Raw genomic sequence first — 22,010 nt, 5'->3', positions numbered from 1 at the left:
ATGTATTGAATCGGGACGCAATTTGAGTGATCCATCGTCATTAGGTGACCCTGAACGTTACAATTCACTATCAGATCTTCGTCCTATTCGAAAATCTTTGACCCACAGCAGAACGGCCAGAAGGTGCCCGAGGCAGCAATAGACCCATGGAGACAAGTCGGCTGGAGGTCGATGTATTGAATCGGGACACAATTTGAGTGATCCATCGTCATTAGGTGGCCCTGAAACTTACAATTCACTATCTGTTTTTCGTCCGATTCGAAAATCTTTGACTCACAGCAGAACGGCCATAAGGTGCCCGAGGCAGCAATAGACCCATGGAGACATGTCTGCAGGATGACGATGTATTGAATTGCGACGCAATTTGAGTGATCCATCGTCATTAGGAGGCCCTGAATGTTAGAATTAACTATCAGTTTTTCGTCCCATTCGATAATCTAGACTCACGGGAGAACGACCATAAGGTGCCCGAGGCAGCAATAGACCCATGGAGACAAGTCGGCTAGAGGACGATGTAATGAATCGGGACGCAATTTGAGTGATCCATCGTCATTAGGTGGCCCTGAACGTTACAATTCACTATCAGTTTTTCTTCCGATTCGAAAATCTTCAACTCACAGCAGAACGGCCATAATGTGCCCGATGCAGCAATAGACCCAAGGAGACAAGTCGGCTGGAGGACGATGTATTGAATCGGGACGCAATTTGAGTGATCCATCGTCATTAGGTGGCCCTGAAAGTTACAATTCACTATCACTTTTTCGTCCGATTCGAAAATCTTCGACTCACAGCAGAAAGGCCATAAGGTGCCCGAGGCAGCAATAGACCCATGGAGACATGTCTGCAGGATGACGATGTATTGAATCGCGACGCAATTTGAGTGATCCATCGTCATTAGGAGGCCCTGAATGTTGGAATTAACTATCAGTTTTTCGTCCCATTCGATAATCTAGACTCACAGCAGAACGGCCATAAGGTGCCCGAGGCAGCAATAGACCCATGGAGACATGTCTGCAGGATGACGATGTATTGAATCGCGACGCAAATTGAGTGATCCATCGTCATTAGGTGGCCCTGAACGTTACAATTCACTATCAGTTTTTCTTCCGATTCGAAAATCTTTGACTCACAGCAGAACGGCTATAATGTGCCCGAGGCAGCAATAGACCCATGGAGACTAGTCTGCTGGAGCACGAGGTATTGAATCGGGACGCAATTTGAGTGTTCCATCGTCATTAGGAGGCGCTGACGTTACAAATCACAATCAGTTTTTCGTCCGATTCGAAAATCTTTGACTCACAGCAGAACGGCCATAAGGTGCCCGATGCAGCAATAGGCCCAAGGAGACAAGTCGGCTGGAGGACGATGTATTGAATCGGGACGCAATTTGAGTGATCCATCGTCATTAGGTGGCCATGAATGTTACAATTCACTATATGTTTTTCGTCCCATTCGAAAATCTTTGACTCACAGCAGAACGGCCATAAGGTGCCCGAGGCAGCAATAGACCCATGGAGACAAGTCTGCTGGAGGACGATGTATTGAATCGGGACGCAATTTGAGTGATCCATCGTCATTAGGTGGCCCTGAACGTTACAATTCACTATCAGTTTTTCGTCGCATTCGATAATCTAGACTCACAGCAGAATGGCCATAAGGTGCCCGAGGCAGCAATAGACCCATGGAGACAAGTCGGCTGGAGGACGATGTATTGAATCGGGACGCAATTTGAGTGATCCATCGTCATTAGGTGGCCCTGGATATTACAATTCACTATCAGTTTTTCGTCCGATTCGAAAATCTTTGACTCACAGCAGAACGGCCGTAAGGTACCCGAGGCAGCAATAGACCCATGGAGACAAGTCTGCAGGATGACGATGTATTGAATCGCGACGCAATTTGAGTGTTCCATCGTCATTAGGAGGCCCTGAATGTAAGAATTAACTATCAGTTTTTCGTCCCATTCGATAATCTAGACTCACGGGAGAACGATCATAAGGTGCCCGAGGCAGCAATAGACCCATGGAGACAAGTCGGCTGGAGGACGATGTATTGAATCGGGACGCAATTTGAGTGATCCATCGTCATTAGGTCGCCATGAATGTTACAATTCACTATCTGTTTTTCGTCCGATTCGAAAATCTTTGACTCACAGCAGAACGGCCATAAGGTGCCCGATGCAGCAATAGACCCATGGAGACAAGTCGGCTGGAGGACGATGTATTGAATCGGGACGCAATTTGAGTGATCCATCGTCATTAGGTGACCCTGAACGTTACAATTCACTATCAGATCTTCGTCCTATTCGAAAATCTTTGACCCACAGCAGAACGGCCAGAAGGTGCCCGAGGCAGCAATAGACCCATGGAGACAAGTCGGCTGGAGGACGATGTATTGAATCGGGACACAATTTGAGTGATCCATCGTCATTAGGTGGCCCTGAAACTTACAATTCACTATCTGTTTTTCGTCCGATTCGAAAATCTTTGACTCACAGCAGAACGGCCATAAGGTGCCCGAGGCAGCAATAGACCCATGGAGACATGTCTGCAGGATGACGATGTATTGAATCGCGACGCAATTTGAGTGATCCATCGTCATTAGGAGGCCCTGAATGTTAGAATTAACTATCAGTTTTTCGTCCCATTCGATAATCTAGACTCACGGGAGAACGACCATAAGGTGCGCGAGGCAGCAATAGACCCATGGAGACAAGTCGGCTAGAGGACGATGTAATGAATCGGGACGCAATTTGAGTGATCCATCGTCATTAGGTGGCCCTGAACGTTACAATTCACTATCAGTTTTTCTTCCGATTCGAAAATCTTCAACTCACAGCAGAACGGCCATAATGTGCCCGATGCAGCAATAGACCCAAGGAGACAAGTCGGCTGGAGGACGATGTATTGAATCGGGACGCAATTTGAGTGATCCATCGTCATTAGGTGGCCCTGAAAGTTACAATTCACTATCAGTATTTCGTCCGATTCGAAAATCTTTGACTCACAGCAGAACGGCCATAAGGTGCCCGATGCAGCAATAGACCCATGGAGACAAGTCTGCTGGAGGACGATGTATTGAATCGGGACCCAATTTGAGTGATCCATCGTCATTAGGTGGCCATGAATGTTACAATTCACTATCTGTTTTTCGTCCGATTCGAAAATCTTTGAGTCACAGCAGAAGGACCATAAGGTGCCCGAGGCAGCAATAGACCCATGGAGACAAGTCTGCTGGAGGACGATGTATTGAATCGGGACGCAATTTGAGTGATCCATCGTCATTAGGTGGCCCTGGATATTACAATTCACTATCAGTTTTTCGTCCGATTCGAAAATCTTTGACTCACAGCAGAACGGCCGTAAGGTACCCGAGGCAGCAATAGACCCATGGAGACAAGTCTGCAGGATGACGATGTATTGAATCGCGACGCAATTTGAGTGTTCCATCGTCATTAGGAGGCCCTGAATGTAAGAATTAACTATCAGTTTTTCGTCCCATTCGATAATCTAGACTCTCGGGAGAACGATCATAAGGTGCCCGAGGCAGCAATAGACCCATGGAGACAAGTCGGCTGGAGGACGATGTATTGAATCGGGACGCAATTTGAGTGATCCATCGTCATTAGGTCGCCATGAATGTTACAATTCACTATCTGTTTTTCGTCCGATTCGAAAATCTTTGACTCACAGCAGAACGGCCATAAGGTGCCCGAGGCAGCAATAGACCCATGGAGACATGTCTGCAGGATGACGATGTATTGAATCGCGACGCAATTTGAGTGATCCATCGTCATTAGGAGGCCCTGAATGTTAGAATTAACTATCAGTTTTTCGTCCCATTCGATAATCTAGACTCACGGGAGAACGACCATAAGGTGCCCGAGGCAGCAATAGACCCATGGAGACAAGTCGGCTAGAGGACGATGTAATGAATCGGGACGCAATTTGAGTGATCCATCGTCATTAGGTGGCCCTGAACGTTACAATTCACTATCAGTTTTTCTTCCGATTCGAAAATCTTCAACTCACAGCAGAACGGCCATAATGTGCCCGATGCAGCAATAGACCCAAGGAGACAAGTCGGCTGGAGGACGATGTATTGAATCGGGACGCAATTTGAGTGATCCATCGTCATTAGGTGGCCCTGAAAGTTACAATTCACTATCACTTTTTCGTCCGATTCGAAAATCTTTGACTCACAGCAGAACGGCCATAAGGTGCCCGAGGCAGCAATAGACCCATGGAGACATGTCTGCAGGATGACGATGTATTGAATCGCGACGCAATTTGAGTGATCCATCGTCATTAGGAGGCCCTGAATGTTGGAATTAACTATCAGTTTTTCGTCCCATTCGATAATCTAGACTCACAGCAGAACGGCCATAAGGTGCCCGAGGCAGCAATAGACCCATGGAGACATGTCTGCAGGATGACGATGTATTGAATCGCGACGCAAATTGAGTGATCCATCGTCATTAGGTGGCCCTGAACGTTACAATTCACTATCAGTTTTTCTTCCGATTCGAAAATCTTTGACTCACAGCAGAACGGCTATAATGTGCCCGAGGCAGCAATAGACCCATGGAGACTAGTCTGCTGGAGCACGAGGTATTGAATCGGGACGCAATTTGAGTGTTCCATCGTCATTAGGAGGCGCTGACGTTACAAATCACTATCAGTTTTTCGTCCGATTCGAAAATCTTTGACTCACAGCAGAACGGCCATAAGGTGCCCGATGCAGCAATAGGCCCAAGGAGACAAGTCGGCTGGAGGACGATGTATTGAATCGGGACGCAATTTGAGTGATCCATCGTCATTAGGTGGCCATGAATGTTACAATTCACTATATGTTTTTCGTCCCATTCGAAAATCTTTGACTCACAGCAGAACGGCCATAAGGTGCCCGAGGCAGCAATAGACCCATGGAGACAAGTCTGCTGGAGGACGATGTATTGAATCGGGACGCAATTTGAGTGATCCATCGTCATTAGGTGGCCCTGAACGTTACAATTCACTATCAGTTTTTCGTCGCATTCGATAATCTAGACTCACAGCAGAATGGCCATAAGGTGCCCGAGGCAGCAATAGACCCATGGAGACAAGTCGGCTGGAGGACGATGTATTGAATCGGGACGCAATTGGAGTGATCCATCGTCATTAGGTGGCCCTGGATATTACAATTCACTATCAGTTTTTCGTCCGATTCGAAAATCTTTGACTCACAGCAGAACGGCCGTAAGGTACCCGAGGCAGCAATAGACCCATGGAGACAAGTCTGCAGGATGACGGTGTATTGAATCGCGACGCAATTTGAGTGTTCCATCGTCATTAGGAGGCCCTGAATGTAAGAGTTAACTATCAGTTTTTCGTCCCATTCGATAATCTAGACTCACGGGAGAACGATCATAAGGTGCCCGAGGCAGCAATAGACCCATGGAGACAAGTCGGCTGGAGGACGATGTATTGAATCGGGACGCAATTTGAGTGATCCATCGTCATTAGGTCGCCATGAATGTTACAATTCACTATCTGTTTTTCGTCCGATTCGAAAATCTTTGACTTACAGCAGAACGGCCATAAGGTGCCCGATGCAGCAATAGACCCATGGAGACAAGTCGGCTGGAGGACGATGTATTGAATCGGGACGCAATCTGAGTGATCCATCGTCATTAGGTGACCCTGAACGTTACAATTCACTATCAGATCTTCGTCCTATTCGAAAATCTTTGACCCACAGCAGAACGGCCAGAAGGTGCCCGAGGCAGCAATAGACCCATGGAGACAAGTCGGCTGGAGGACGATGTATTGAATCGGGACACAATTTGAGTGATCCATCGTCATTAGGTGGCCCTGAAACTTACAATTCACTATCTGTTTTTCGTCCGATTCGAAAATCTTTGACTCACAGCAGAACGGCCATAAGGTGCCCGAGGCAGCAATAGACCCATGGAGACATGTCTGCAGGATGACGATGTATTGAATCGCGACGCAATTTGAGTGATCCATCGTCATTAGGAGGCCCTGAATGTTAGAATTAACTATCAGTTTTTCGTCCCATTCGATAATCTAGACTCACGGGAGAACGACCATAAGGTGCCCGAGGCAGCAATAGACCCATGGAGACAAGTCGGCTAGAGGACGATGTAATGAATCGGGACGCAATTTGAGTGATCCATCGTCATTAGGTGGCCCTGAACGTTACAATTCACTATCAGTTTTTCTTCCGATTCGAAAATCTTCAACTCACAGCAGAACGGCCATAATGTGCCCGATGCAGCAATAGACCCAAGGAGACAAGTCGGCTGGAGGACGATGTATTGAATCGGGACGCAATTTGAGTGATCCATCGTCATTAGGTGGCCCTGAAAGTTACAATTCACTATCAGTATTTCGTCCGATTCGAAAATCTTTGACTCACAGCAGAACGGCCATAAGGTGCCCGATGCAGCAATAGACCCATGGAGACAAGTCTGCTGGAGGACGATGTATTGAATCGGGACCCAATTTGAGTGATCCATCGTCATTAGGTGGCCATGAATGTTACAATTCACTATCTGTTTTTTGTCCGATTCGAAAATCTTTGAGTCACAGCAGAAGGACCATAAGGTGCCCGAGGCAGCAATAGACCCATGGAGACAAGTCTGCTGGAGGACGATGTATTGAATCGGGACGCAATTTGAGTGATCCATCGTCATTAGGTGGCCCTGAACGTTACAATTCACTATCAGCTCTTCGTCGCATTCGATAATCTAGACTCGCAGCAGAACGGCCATAAGGTGCCCGAGGCAGCAATAGACCCATGGACACAAGTCGGCTGGAGGACGATGTATTGAATCGGGACGCAATTTGAGTGATCCATCGTCATTAGGTGGCCCTGAACGTTACAATTCACTATCTGTTTTTCGTCCGATTCGAAAATCTTTGACTCACAGCAGAACGGCCATAAGGTGCCCGATGCAGCAATAGACCCAAGGAGACAAGTCGGCTGGAGGACGATGTATTGAATCGGGACGCAATTTGAGTGATCCATCGTCATTAGGTGGCCCTGAAAGTTACAATTCACTATCAGTTTTTCGTCCGATTCGAAAATCTTTGACTCACAGCAGAACGACCATAAGGTGCCCGATGCAGCAATAGACCCATGGAGACAAGTCTGCTGGAGGACGATGTATTGAATCGGGACCCAATTTGAGTGATCCATCGTCATTAGGTGGCCATGAATGTTACAATTCACTATCTGTTTTTCGTCCGATTCGAAAATCTTTGAGTCACAGCAGAACGACCATAAGGTGCCCGAGGCAGCAATAGACCCATGGAGACAGGTCTGCTGGAGGACGATGTATTGAATCGGGACGCAATTTGAGTGATCCATCGTCATTAGGTGGCCCTGAACGTTACAATTCACTATCAGTTTTTCGTCCGATTCGAAAATCTAGACTCGCAGCAGAACGGCCATAAGTTGCCCGAGGCAGCAATAGACCCATGGACACAAGTCGGCTGGAGGACGATGTATTGAATCGGGACGCAATTTGAGTGATCCATCGTCATTAGGTGGCCCTGAACGTTACAATTCACTATCTGTTTTTCGTCCGATTCGAAAATCTTTGACTCACAGCAGAACGGCCATAAGGTGCCCGAGGCAGCAATAGACCCATGGAGACAAGTCTGCTGGAGGACGATGTATTGAATCGGGACGCAATTTGAGTGATCCATCGTCATTAGGTGGCCCTGAACGTTACAATTCACTATCAGTTTTTCGTCGCATTCGATAATCTAGACTCACAGCAGAATGGCCATAAGGTGCCCGAGGCAGCAATAGACCCATGGAGACAAGTCGGCTGGAGGACGATGTATTGAATCGGGACGCAATTTGAGTGATCCATCGTCATTAGGTGGCCCTGAATGTTACAATTCACTATCAGTTTTTCGTCCGATTCGAAAATCTTTGACTCGCAGCAGAACGGCCGTAAGGTACCCGAGGCAGCAATAGACCGATGGAGACAAGTCAGCAGGATGACGATGTATTGAATCGCGACGCAATTTGAGTGTTCCCTCGTCATTAGGAGGCCCTGAATGTAAGAATTAACTATCAGTTTTTCGTCCCATTCGATAATCTAGACTCACGGGAGAACGACCATAAGGTGCCCGAGGCAGCAATAGACCCATGGAGACAAGTCTGCTGGAGGACGATGTATTGAATCGGGACGCAATTTGAGTGATCCATCGTCATTAGGTGGCCCTGAACGTAACAATTCACTATCAGTTTTTCGTTCGATTCGAAAATCTTTGACTCACAGCAGAACGGCCATAAGGTGCCCGATGCAGCAACAGACCCATGGAGACAAGTCGGCTGGAGGACGATGTATTGAATCGGGACGCAATTTGAGTGATCCATCGTCATTAGGTGGCCCTGAACGTTACAATTCACTATCAGTTTTTCGTCCGATTCGAAAATCTTTGACTCACAGCAGTACGGCAATAAGGTGCCCGAGGCAGCAATAGACCCATGGAGACAAGTCTGCTGGAGGACGATGTATTGAATCGGGACGCAATTTGAGTGATCCATCGTCATTAGGTGGCCCTGAACGTTACAATTCACTATCAGTTTTTCGTCGCATTCGATAATCTAGACTCACAGCAGAACGGCCATAAGGTGCCCGACTCAGCTATAGACCCATGGAGTCAAGTAGGTTGGAGGACGATGTATTGAATCGGGCCGCTATTTGAGTGATCCATCGTCATTAGGTGGCCCTGAAAGTTACAATTCACTATCAGTTTTCGTCCGAATCGAAAATCTTTGACTCACAGCAGAACTGCCATAAGGTGCCCGATGCAGGAATAGACCCATGGAGACAAGTCGGCTGGAGGACGATGTATTGAATCGGGACGCAATTTGAGTGATCCATCGTCATTAGGTGACCCTGAACGTTACAATTCACTATCAGATCTTCGTCCTATTCGAAAATCTTTGACCCACAGCAGAACGGCCAGAAGGTGCCCGAGGCAGCAATAGACCCATGGAGACAAGTCGGCTGGAGGACGATGTATTGAATCGGGACACAATTTGAGTGATCCATCGTCATTAGGTGGCCCTGAAACTTACAATTCACTATCTGTTTTTCGTCCGATTCGAAAATCTTTGACTCACAGCAGAACGGCCATAAGGTGCCCGAGGCAGCAATAGACCCATGGAGACATGTCTGCAGGATGACGATGTATTGAATCGCGACGCAATTTGAGTGATCCATCGTCATTAGGAGGCCCTGAATGTTAGAATTAACTATCAGTTTTTCGTCCCATTTGATAATCTAGACTCACGGGAGAACGCCCATAAGGTGCCCGAGGCAGCAATAGACCCATGGAGACAAGTCGGCTAGAGGACGATGTAATGAATCGGGACGCTATTTGAGTGATCCATCGTCATTAGGTGGCCCTGAACGTTACAATTCACTATCAGTTTTTCTTCCGATTCGAAAATCTTCAACTCACAGCAGAACGGCCATAATGTGCCCGATGCAGCAATAGACCCAAGGAGACAAGTCGGCTGGAGGACGATGTATTGAATCGGGACGCAATTTGAGTGATCCATCGTCATTAGGTGGCCCTGAGAGTTACAATTCACTATCAGTATTTCGTCCGATTCGAAAATCTTTGACTCACAGCAGAACGGCCATAAGGTGCCCGATGCAGCAATAGACCCATGGAGACAAGTCTGCTGGAGGACGATGTATTGAATCGGGACCCAATTTGAGTGATCCATCGTCATTAGGTGGCCATGAATGTTACAATTCACTATCTGTTTTTCGTCCGATTCGAAAATCTTTGAGTCACAGCAGAAGGACCATAAGGTGCCCGAGGCAGCAATAGACCCATGGAGACAAGTCTGCTGGAGGACGATGTATTGAATCGGGACGCAATTTGAGTGATCCATCGTCATTAGGTGGCCCTGAACGTTACAATTCACTATCAGCTCTTCGTCGCATTCGATAATCTAGTCTCGCAGCAGAACGGCCATAAGTTGCCCGAGGCAGCAATAGACCCATGGACACAAGTCGGCTGGAGGACGATGTATTGAATCGGGACGCAATTTGAGTGATCCATCGTCATTAGGTGGCCCTGAACGTTACAATTCACTATCTGTTTTTCGTCCGATTCGAAAATCTTTGACTCACAGCAGAACGGCCATAAGGTGCCCGAGGCAGCAATAGACCCATGGAGACAAGTCTGCTGGAGGACGATGTATTGAATCGGGACGCAATTTGAGTGATCCATCGTCATTAGGTGGCCCTGAACGTTACAATTCACTATCAGTTTTTCGTCGCATTCGATAATCTAGACTCACAGCAGAATGGCCATAAGGTGCCCGAGGCAGCAATAGACCCATGGAGACAAGTCGGCTGGAGGACGATGTATTGAATCGGGACGCAATTTGAGTGATCCATCGTCATTAGGTGGCCCTGAATGTTACAATTCACTATCAGTTTTTCGTCCGATTCGAAAATCTTTGACTCGCAGCAGAACGGCCGTAAGGTACCCGAGGCAGCAATAGACCGATGGAGACAAGTCAGCAGGATGACGATGTATTGAATCGCGACGCAATTTGAGTGTTCCCTCGTCATTAGGAGGCCCTGAATGTAAGAATTAACTATCAGTTTTTCGTCCCATTCGATAATCTAGACTCACGGGAGAACGACCATAAGGAGCCCGAGGCAGCAATAGACCCATGGAGACAAGTCTGCTGGAGGACGATGTATTGAATCGGGACGCAATTTGAGTGATCCATCGTCATTAGGTGGCCCTGAACGTAACAATTCACTATCAGTTTTTCGTTCGATTCGAAAATCTTTGACTCACAGCAGAACGGCCATAAGGTGCCCGATGCTGCAACAGACCCATGGAGACAAGTCGGCTGGAGGACGATGTATTGAATCGGGACGCAATTTGAGTGATCCATCGTCATTAGGTGGCCCTGAACGTTACAATTCACTATCAGTTTTTCGTCCGATTCGAAAATCTTTGACTCACAGCAGTACGGCAATAAGGTGCCCGAGGCAGCAATAGACCCATGGAGACAAGTCTGCTGGAGGACGATGTATTGAATCGGGACGCAATTTGAGTGATCCATCGTCATTAGGTGGCCCTGAACGTTACAATTCACTATCAGTTTTTCGTCGCATTCGATAATCTAGACTCACAGCAGAACGGCCATAAGGTGCCCGACTCAGCTATAGACCCATGGAGTCAAGTAGGTTGGAGGACGATGTATTGAATCGGGCCGCTATTTGAGTGATCCATCGTCATTAGGTGGCCCTGAAAGTTACAATTCACTATCAGTTTTCGTCCGAATCGAAAATCTTTGACTCACAGCAGAACTGCCATAAGGTGCCCGATGCAGGAATAGACCCATGGAGACAAGTCGGCTGGAGGACGATGTATTGAATCGGGACGCAATTTGAGTGATCCATCGTCATTAGGTGACCCTGAACGTTACAATTCACTATCAGATCTTCGTCCTATTCGAAAATCTTTGACCCACAGCAGAACGGCCAGAAGGTGCCCGAGGCAGCAATAGACCCATGGAGACAAGTCGGCTGGAGGACGATGTATTGAATCGGGACACAATTTGAGTGATCCATCGTCATTAGGTGGCCCTGAAACTTACAATTCACTATCTGTTTTTCGTCCGATTCGAAAATCTTTGACTCACAGCAGAACGGCCATAAGGTGCCCGAGGCAGCAATAGACCCATGGAGACATGTCTGCAGGATGACGATGTATTGAATCGCGACGCAATTTGAGTGATCCATCGTCATTAGGAGGCCCTGAATGTTAGAATTAACTATCAGTTTTTCGTCCCATTCGATAATCTAGACTCACGGGAGAACGCCCATAAGGTGCCCGAGGCAGCAATACACCCATGGAGACAAGTCGGCTAGAGGACGATGTAATGAATCGGGACGCTATTTGAGTGATCCATCGTCATTAGGTGGCCCTGAACGTTACAATTCACTATCAGTTTTTCTTCCGATTCGAAAATCTTCAACTCACAGCAGAACGGCCATAATGTGCCCGATGCAGCAATAGACCCAAGGAGACAAGTCGGCTGGAGGACGATGTATTGAATCGGGACGCAATTTGAGTGATCCATCGTCATTAGGTGGCCCTGAGAGTTACAATTCACTATCAGTATTTCGTCCGATTCGAAAATCTTTGACTCACAGCAGAACGGCCATAAGGTGCCCGATGCAGCAATAGACCCATGGAGACAAGTCTGCTGGAGGACGATGTATTGAATCGGGACCCAATTTGAGTGATCCATCGTCATTAGGTGGCCATGAATGTTACAATTCACTATCTGTTTTTCGTCCGATTCGAAAATCTTTGAGTCACAGCAGAAGGACCATAAGGTGCCCGAGGCAGCAATAGACCCATGGAGACAAGTCTGCTGGAGGACGATGTATTGAATCGGGACGCAATTTGAGTGATCCATCGTCATTAGGTGGCCCTGAACGTTACAATTCACTATCAGCTCTTCGTCGCATTCGATAATCTAGTCTCGCAGCAGAACGGCCATAAGACGCCCGAGGCAGCAATAGACCCATGGACACAAGTCGGCTGGAGGACGATGTATTGAATCGGGACGCAATTTGAGTGATCCATCGTCATTAGGTGGCCCTGAACGTTACAATTCACTATCTGTTTTTCGTCCGATTCGAAAATCTTTGACTCACAGCAGAACGGCCATAAGGTGCCCGATGCAGCAATAGACCCAAGGAGACAAGTCGGCTGGAGGACGATGTATTGAATCGGGACGCAATTTGAGTGATCCATCGTCATTAGGTGGCCCTGAAAGTTACAATCACTATCAGTTTTTCGTCCGTTTCGAATATCTTTGACTCACAGCAGAACGGCCATAAGGTGCCCGATGCAGCAATAGACCCATGGAGACAAGTCTGCTGGAGGACGATGTATTGAATCGGGACCCAATTTGAGTGATCCATCGTCATTAGGTGGCCATGAATGTTACAATTCACTATCTGTTTTTCGTCCGATTCGAAAATCTTTGAGTCACAGCAGAACGACCATAAGGTGCCCGAGGCAGCAATAAACCCATGGAGACAGGTCTTCTGGAGGACGATGTATTGAATCGGGACGCAATTTGAGTGATCCATCGTCATTAGGTGGCCCTGAACGTTACAATTCACTATCAGCTCTTCGTCGCATTCGATAATCTAGACTCGCAGCAGAACGGCCATAAGTTGCCCGAGGCAGCAATAGACCCATGGACACAAGTCGGCTGGAGGACGATGTATTGAATCGGGACGCAATTTGAGTGATCCATCGTCATTAGGTGGCCCTGAACGTTACAATTCACTATCTGTTTTTCGTCCGATTCGAAAATCTTTGACTCACAGCAGAACGGCCATAAGGTGCCCGAGGCAGCAATAGACCCATGGAGACAAGTCTGCTGGAGGACGATGTATTGAATCGGGACGCAATTTGAGTGATCCATCGTCATTAGGTGGCCCTGAACGTTACAATTCACTATCAGTTTTTCTTCCGATTCGAAAATCTTCAACTCACAGCAGAACGGCCATAATGTGCCCGATGCAGCAATAGACCCAAGGAGACAAGTCGGCTGGAGGACGATGTATTGAATCGGGACGCAATTTGAGTGATCCATCGTCATTAGGTGGCCCTGAGAGTTACAATTCACTATCAGTATTTCGTCCGATTCGAAAATCTTTGACTCACAGCAGAACGGCCATAAGGTGCCCGATGCAGCAATAGACCCATGGAGACAAGTCTGCTGGAGGACGATGTATTGAATCGGGACCCAATTTGAGTGATCCATCGTCATTAGGTGGCCATGAATGTTACAATTCACTATCTGTTTTTCGTCCGATTCGAAAATCTTTGAGTCACAGCAGAAGGACCATAAGGTGCCCGAGGCAGCAATAGACCCATGGAGACAAGTCTGCTGGAGGACGATGTATTGAATCGGGACGCAATTTGAGTGATCCATCGTCATTAGGTGGCCCTGAACGTTACAATTCACTATCAGCTCTTCGTCGCATTCGATAATCTAGTCTCGCAGCAGAACGGCCATAAGGTGCCCGAGGCAGCAATAGACCCATGGACACAAGTCGGCTGGAGGACGATGTATTGAATCGGGACGCAATTTGAGTGATCCATCGTCATTAGGTGGCCCTGAACGTTACAATTCACTATCTGTTTTTCGTCCGATTCGAAAATCTTTGACTCACAGCAGAACGGCCATAAGGTGCCCGATGCAGCAATAGACCCAAGGAGACAAGTCGGCTGGAGGACTATGTATTGAATCGGGACGCAATTTGAGTGATCCATCGTCATTAGGTGGCCCTGAAAGTTACAATCACTATCAGTTTTTCGTCCGTTTCGAATATCTTTGACTCACAGCAGAACGGCCATAAGGTGCCCGATGCAGCAATAGACCCATGGAGACAAGTCTGCTGGAGGACGATGTATTGAATCGGGACCCAATTTGAGTGATCCATCGTCATTAGGTGGCCATGAATGTTACAATTCACTATCTGTTTTTCGTCCGATTCGAAAATCTTTGAGTCACAGCAGAAGGACCATAAGGTGCCCGAGGCAGCAATAGACCCATGGAGACAAGTCTGCTGGAGGACGATGTATTGAATCGGGACGCAATTTGAGTGATCCATCGTCATTAGGTGGCCCTGAACGTTACAATTCACTATCAGTTTTTCGTCCGATTCGAAAATCTTTGACTCACAGCAGTACGGCAATAAGGTGCCCGAGGCAGCAATAGACCCATGGAGACAAGTCTGCTGGAGGACGATGTATTGAATCGGGACGCAATTTGAGTGATCCATCGTCATTAGGTGGCCCTGAACGTTACAATTCACTATCAGTTTTTCGTCGCATTCGATAATCTAGACTCACAGCAGAACGGCCATAAGGTGCCCGACTCAGCTATAGACCCATGGAGTCAAGTAGGTTGGAGGACGATGTATTGAATCGGGCCGCTATTTGAGTGATCCATCGTCATTAGGTGGCCCTGAAAGTTACAATTCACTATCAGTTTTCGTCCGAATCGAAAATCTTTGACTCACAGCAGAACTGCCATAAGGTGCCCGATGCAGGAATAGACCCATGGAGACAAGTCGGCTGGAGGACGATGTATTGAATCGGGACGCAATTTGAGTGATCCATCGTCATTAGGTGACCCTGAACGTTACAATTCACTATCAGATCTTCGTCCTATTCGAAAATCTTTGACCCACAGCAGAACGGCCAGAAGGTGCCCGAGGCAGCAATAGACCCATGGAGACAAGTCGGCTGGAGGACGATGTATTGAATCGGGACACAATTTGAGTGATCCATCGTCATTAGGTGGCCCTGAAACTTACAATTCACTATCTGTTTTTCGTCCGATTCGAAAATCTTTGACTCACAGCAGAACGGCCATAAGGTGCCCGAGGCAGCAATAGACCCATGGAGACATGTCTGCAGGATGACGATGTATTGAATCGCGACGCAATTTGAGTGATCCATCGTCATTAGGAGGCCCTGAACGTTAGAATTAACTATCAGTTTTTCGTCCCATTCGATAATCTAGACTCACGGGAGAACGACCATAAGGTGCCCGAGGCAGCAATAGACCCATGGAGACAAGTCGGCTAGAGGACGATGTAATGAATCGGGACGCTATTTGAGTGATCCATCGTCATTAGGTGGCCCTGAACGTTACAATTCACTATCAGTTTTTCTTCCGATTCGAAAATCTTCAACTCACAGCAGAACGGCCATAATGTGCCCGATGCAGCAATAGACCCAAGGAGACAAGTCTTCTGGAGGACGATGTATTGAATCGGGACGCAATTTGAGTGATCCATCGTCATTAGGTGGCCCTGAGAGTTACAATTCACTATCAGTATTTCGTCCGATTCGAAAATCTTTGACTCACAGCAGAACGGCCATAAGGTGCCCGATGCAGCAATAGACCCATGGAGACAAGTCTGCTGGAGGACGATGTATTGAATCGGGACCCAATTTGAGTGATCCATCGTCATTAGGTGGCCATGAATGTTACAATTCACTATCTGTTTTTCGTCCGATTCGAAAATCTTTGAGTCACAGCAGAAGGACCATAAGGTGCCCGAGGCAGCAATAGACCCATGGAGACAAGTCTGCTGGAGGACGATGTATTGAATCGGGACGCAATTTGAGTGATCCATCGTCATTAGGTGGCCCTGAACGTTACAATTCACTATCAGCTCTTCGTCGCATTCGATAATCTAGTCTCGCAGCAGAACGGCCATAAGACGCCCGAGGCAGCAATAGACCCATGGACACAAGTCGGCTGGAGGACGATGTATTGAATCGGGACGCAATTTGAGTGATCCATCGTCATTAGGTGGCCCTGAACGTTACAATTCACTATCTGTTTTTCGTCCGATTCGAAAATCTTTGACTCACAGCAGAACGGCCATAAGGTGCCCGATGCAGCAATAGACCCAAGGAGACAAGTCGGCTGGAGGACGATGTATTGAATCGGGACGCAATTTGAGTGATCCATCGTCATTAGGTGGCCCTGAAAGTTACAATCACTATCAGTTTTTCGTCCGTTTCGAATATCTTTGACTCACAGCAGAACGGCCATAAGGTGCCCGATGCAGCAATAGACCCATGGAGACAAGTCTGCTGGAGGACGATGTATTGAATCGGGACCCAATTTGAGTGATCCATCGTCATTAGGTGGCCATGAATGTTACAATTCACTATCTGTTTTTCGTCCGATTCGAAAATCTTTGAGTCACAGCAGAACGACCATAAGGTGCCCGAGGCAGCAATAAACCCATGGAGACAGGTCTTCTGGAGGACGATGTATTGAATCGGGACGCAATTTGAGTGATCCATCGTCATTAGGTGGCCCTGAACGTTACAATTCACTATCAGCTCTTCGTCGCATTCGATAATCTAGACTCGCAGCAGAACGGCCATAAGTTGCCCGAGGCAGCAATAGACCCATGGACACAAGTCGGCTGGAGGACGATGTATTGAATCGGGACGCAATTTGAGTGATCCATCGTCATTAGGTGGCCCTGAACGTTACAATTCACTATCTGTTTTTCGTCCGATTCGAAAATCTTTGACTCACAGCAGAACGGCCATAAGGTGCCCGAGGCAGCAATAGACCCATGGAGACAAGTCTGCTGGAGGACGATGTATTGAATCGGGACGCAATTTGAGTGATCCATCGTCATTAGGTGGCCCTGAACGTTACAATTCACTATCAGTTTTTCTTCCGATTCGAAAATCTTCAACTCACAGCAGAACGGCCATAATGTGCCCGATGCAGCAATAGACCCAAGGAGACAAGTCGGCTGGAGGACGATGTATTGAATCGGGACGCAATTTGAGTGATCCATCGTCATTAGGTGGCCCTGAGAGTTACAATTCACTATCAGTATTTCGTCCGATTCGAAAATCTTTGACTCACAGCAGAACGGCCATAAGGTGCCCGATGCAGCAATAGACCCATGGAGACAAGTCTGCTGGAGGACGATGTATTGAATCGGGACCCAATTTGAGTGATCCATCGTCATTAGGTGGCCCTGAACGTTACAATTCACTATCAGCTCTTCGTCGCATTCGATAATCTAGTCTCGCAGCAGAACGGCCATAAGGTGCCCGAGGCAGCAATAGACCCATGGACACAAGTCGGCTGGAGGACGATGTATTGAATCGGGACGCAATTTGAGTGATCCATCGTCATTAGGTGGCCCTGAACGTTACAATTCACTATCTGTTTTTCGTCCGATTCGAAAATCTTTGACTCACAGCAGAACGGCCATAAGGTGCCCGATGCAGCAATAGACCCAAGGAGACAAGTCGGCTGGAGGACGATGTATTGAATCGGGACGCAATTTGAGTGATCCATCGTCATTAGGTGGCCCTGAAAGTTACAATCACTATCAGTTTTTCGTCCGTTTCGAATATCTTTGACTCACAGCAGAACGGCCATAAGGTGCCCGATGCAGCAATAGACCCATGGAGACAAGTCTGCTGGAAGACGATGTATTGAATCGGGACCCAATTTGAGTGATCCATCGTCATTAGGTGGCCATGAATGTTACAATTCACTATCTGTTTTTCGTCCGATTCGAAAATCTTTGAGTCACAGCAGAAGGACCATAAGGTGCCCGAGGCAGCAATAGACCCATGGAGACAAGTCTGCTGGAGGACGATGTATTGAATCGGGACGCAATTTGAGTGATCCATCGTCATTAGGTGGCCCTGAACGTTACAATTCACTATCAGCTCTTCGTCGCATTCGATAATCTAGTCTCGCAGCAGAACGGCCATAAGACGCCCGAGGCAGCAATAGACCCATGGACACAAGTCGGCTGGAGGACGATGTATTGAATCGGGACGCAATTTGAGTGATCCATCGTCATTAGGTGGCCCTGAACGTTACAATTCACTATCTGTTTTTCGTCCGATTCGAAAATCTTTGACTCACAGCAGAACGGCCATAAGGTGCCCGATGCAGCAATAGACCCAAGGAGACAAGTCGGCTGGAGGACGATGTATTGAATCGGGACGCAATTTGAGTGATCCATCGTCATTAGGTGGCCCTGAAAGTTACAATCACTATCAGTTTTTCGTCCGTTTCGAATATCTTTGACTCACAGCAGAACGGCCATAAGGTGCCCGATGCAGCAATAGACCCATGGAGACAAGTCTGCTGGAGGACGATGTATTGAATCGGGACCCAATTTGAGTGATCCATCGTCATTAGGTGGCCATGAATGTTACAATTCACTATCTGTTTTTCGTCCGATTCGAAAATCTTTGAGTCACAGCAGAACGACCATAAGGTGCCCGAGGCAGCAATAAACCCATGGAGACAGGTCTTCTGGAGGACGATGTATTGAATCGGGACGCAATTTGAGTGATCCATCGTCATTAGGTGGCCCTGAACGTTACAATTCACTATCAGCTCTTCGTCGCATTCGATAATCTAGACTCGCAGCAGAACGGCCATAAGGTGCCCGAGGCAGCAATAGACCCATGGACACAAGTCGGCTGGAGGACGATGTATTGAATCGGGACGCAATTTGAGTGATCCATCGTCATTAGGTGGCCCTGAACGTTACAATTCACTATCTGTTTTTCGTCCGATTCGAAAATCTTTGACTCACAGCAGAACGGCCATAAGGTGCCCGATGCAGCAATAGACCCAAGGAGACAAGTCGGCTGGAGGACGATGTATTGAATCGGGACGCAATTTGAGTGATCCATCGTCATTAGGTGGCCCTGAACGTTACAATTCACTATCAGTTTTTCGTCCGATTCGAAAATCTTTGACTCACAGCAGTACGGCAATAAGGTGCCCGAGGCAGCAATAGACCCATTGAGACAAGTCTTCTGGAGGACGATGTATTGAATCGGGACGCAATTTGAGTGATCCATCGTCATTAGGTGGCCCTGAACGTTACAATTCACTATCAGTTTTTCGTCGCATTCGATAATCTAGACTCACAGCAGAACGGCCATAAGGTGCCCGACTCAGCTATAGACCCATGGAGTCAAGTAGGTTGGAGGTCGATGTATTGAATCGGGCCGCTATTTGAGTGATCCATCGTCATTAGGTGGCCCTGAAAGTTACAATCACTATCAGTTTTTCGTCCGTTTCGAATATCTTTGACTCACAGCAGAACGGCCATAAGGTGCCCGATGCAGCAATAGACCCATGGAGACAAGTCTGCTGGAGGACGATGTATTGAATCGGGACCCAATTTGAGTGATCCATCGTCATTAGGTGGCCATGAATGTTACAATTCACTATCTGTTTTTCGTCCGATTCGAAAATCTTTGACTCACAGCAGAACGGCCATAAGGTGCCCGAGGCAGCAATAGACCCATGGAGACATGTCTGCAGGATGACGATGTATTGAATCGCGACGCAATTTGAGTGATCCATCGTCATTAGGAGGCCCTGAATGTTAGAATTAACTATCAGTTTTTCGTCCCATTCGATAATCTAGACTCACGGGAGAACGACCATAAGGTGCCCGAGGCAGCAATAGACCCATGGAGACAAGTCGTCTAGAGGACGATATAATGAATCGGGACGCTATTTGAGTGATCCATCGTCATTAGGTGGCCCTGAACGTTACAATTCACTATCAGTTTTTCTTCCGATTCGAAAATCTTCAACTCACAGCAGAACGGCCATAATGTGCCCGATGCAGCAATAGACCCAAGGAGACAAGTCGGCTGGAGGACGATGTATTGAATCGGGACGCAATTTGAGTGATCCATCGTCATTAGGTGGCCCTGAGAGTTACAATTCACTATCAGTATTTCGTCCGATTCGAAAATCTTTGACTCACAGCAGAACGGCCATAAGGTGCCCGATGCAGCAATAGACCCATGGAGACAAGTCTGCTGGAGGACGATGTATTGAATCGGGACCCAATTTGAGTGATCCATCGTCATTAGGTGGCCATGAATTTTACAATTCACTATCTGTTTTTCGTCCGATTCGAAAATCTTTGAGTCACAGCAGAAGGACCATAAGGTGCCCGAGGCAGCAATAGACCCATGGAGACAAGTCTGCTGGAGGACGATGTATTGAATCGGGACGCAATTTGAGTGATCCATCGTCATTAGGTGGCCCTGAACGTTACAATTCACTATCAGCTCTTCGTCGCATTCGATAATCTAGTCTCGCAGCAGAACGGCCATAAGGTGCCCGAGGCAGCAATAGACCCATGGACACAAGTCGGCTGGAGGACGATGTATTGAATCGGGACGCAATTTGAGTGATCCATCGTCATTAGGTGGCCCTGAACGTTACAATTCACTATCAGTATTTCGTCCGATTCGAAAATCTTTGACTCACAGCAGAACGGCCATAAGGTGCCCGATGCAGCAATAGACCCATGGAGACAAGTCTGCTGGAGGACGATGTATTGAATCGGGACCCAATTTGAGTGATCCATCGTCATTAGGTGGCCATGAATGTTACAATTCACTATCTGTTTTTCGTCCGATTCGAAAATCTTTGAGTCACAGCAGAAGGACCATAAGGTGCCCGAGGCAGCAATAGACCCATGGAGACAAGTCTGCTGGAGGACGATGTATTGAATCGGGACGCAATTTGAGTGATCCATCGTCATTAGGTGGCCCTGAACGTTACAATTCACTATCAGCTCTTCGACGCATTCGATAATCTAGTCTCGCAGCAGAACGGCCATAAGGTGCCCGAGGCAGCAATAGACCCATGGACACAAGTCGGCTGGAGGACGATGTATTGAATCGGGACGCAATTTGAGTGATCCATCGTCATTAGGTGGCCCTGAACGTTACAATTCACTATCTGTTTTTCGTCCGATTCGAAAATCTTTGACTCACAGCAGAACGGCCATAAGGTGCCCGATGCAGCAATAGACCCAAGGAGACAAGTCGGCTGGAGGACGATGTATTGAATCGGGACGCAATTTGAGTGATCCATCGTCATTAGGTGGCCCTGAAAGTTACAATCACTATCAGTTTTTCGTCCGTTTCGAATATCTTTGACTCACAGCAGAACGGCCATAAGGTGCCCGATGCAGCAATAGACCCATGGAGACAAGTCTGCTGGAGGACGATGTATTGAATCGGGACCCAATTTGAGTGATCCATCGTCATTAGGTGGCCATGAATGTTACAATTCACTATCTGTTTTTCGTCCGATTCGAAAATCTTTGAGTCACAGCAGAAGGACCATAAGGTGCCCGAGGCAGCAATAGACCCATGGAGACAAGTCTGCTGGAGGACGATGTATTGAATCGGGACGCAATTTGAGTGATCCATCGTCATTAGGTGGCCCTGAACGTTACAATTCACTATCAGCTCTTCGTCGCATTCGATAATCTAGTCTCGCAGCAGAACGGCCATAAGGTGCCCGAGGCAGCAATAGACCCATGGACACAAGTCGGCTGGAGGACG

The sequence above is a fragment of the Schistocerca cancellata genome, unplaced genomic scaffold, assembly GCF_023864275.1.
Source record: "Schistocerca cancellata isolate TAMUIC-IGC-003103 unplaced genomic scaffold, iqSchCanc2.1 HiC_scaffold_790, whole genome shotgun sequence".
In the NCBI taxonomy this organism is placed as follows: Eukaryota; Metazoa; Arthropoda; class Insecta; order Orthoptera; family Acrididae; genus Schistocerca; species Schistocerca cancellata.
Note: the sequence above shows the minus strand (reverse complement) of the source record.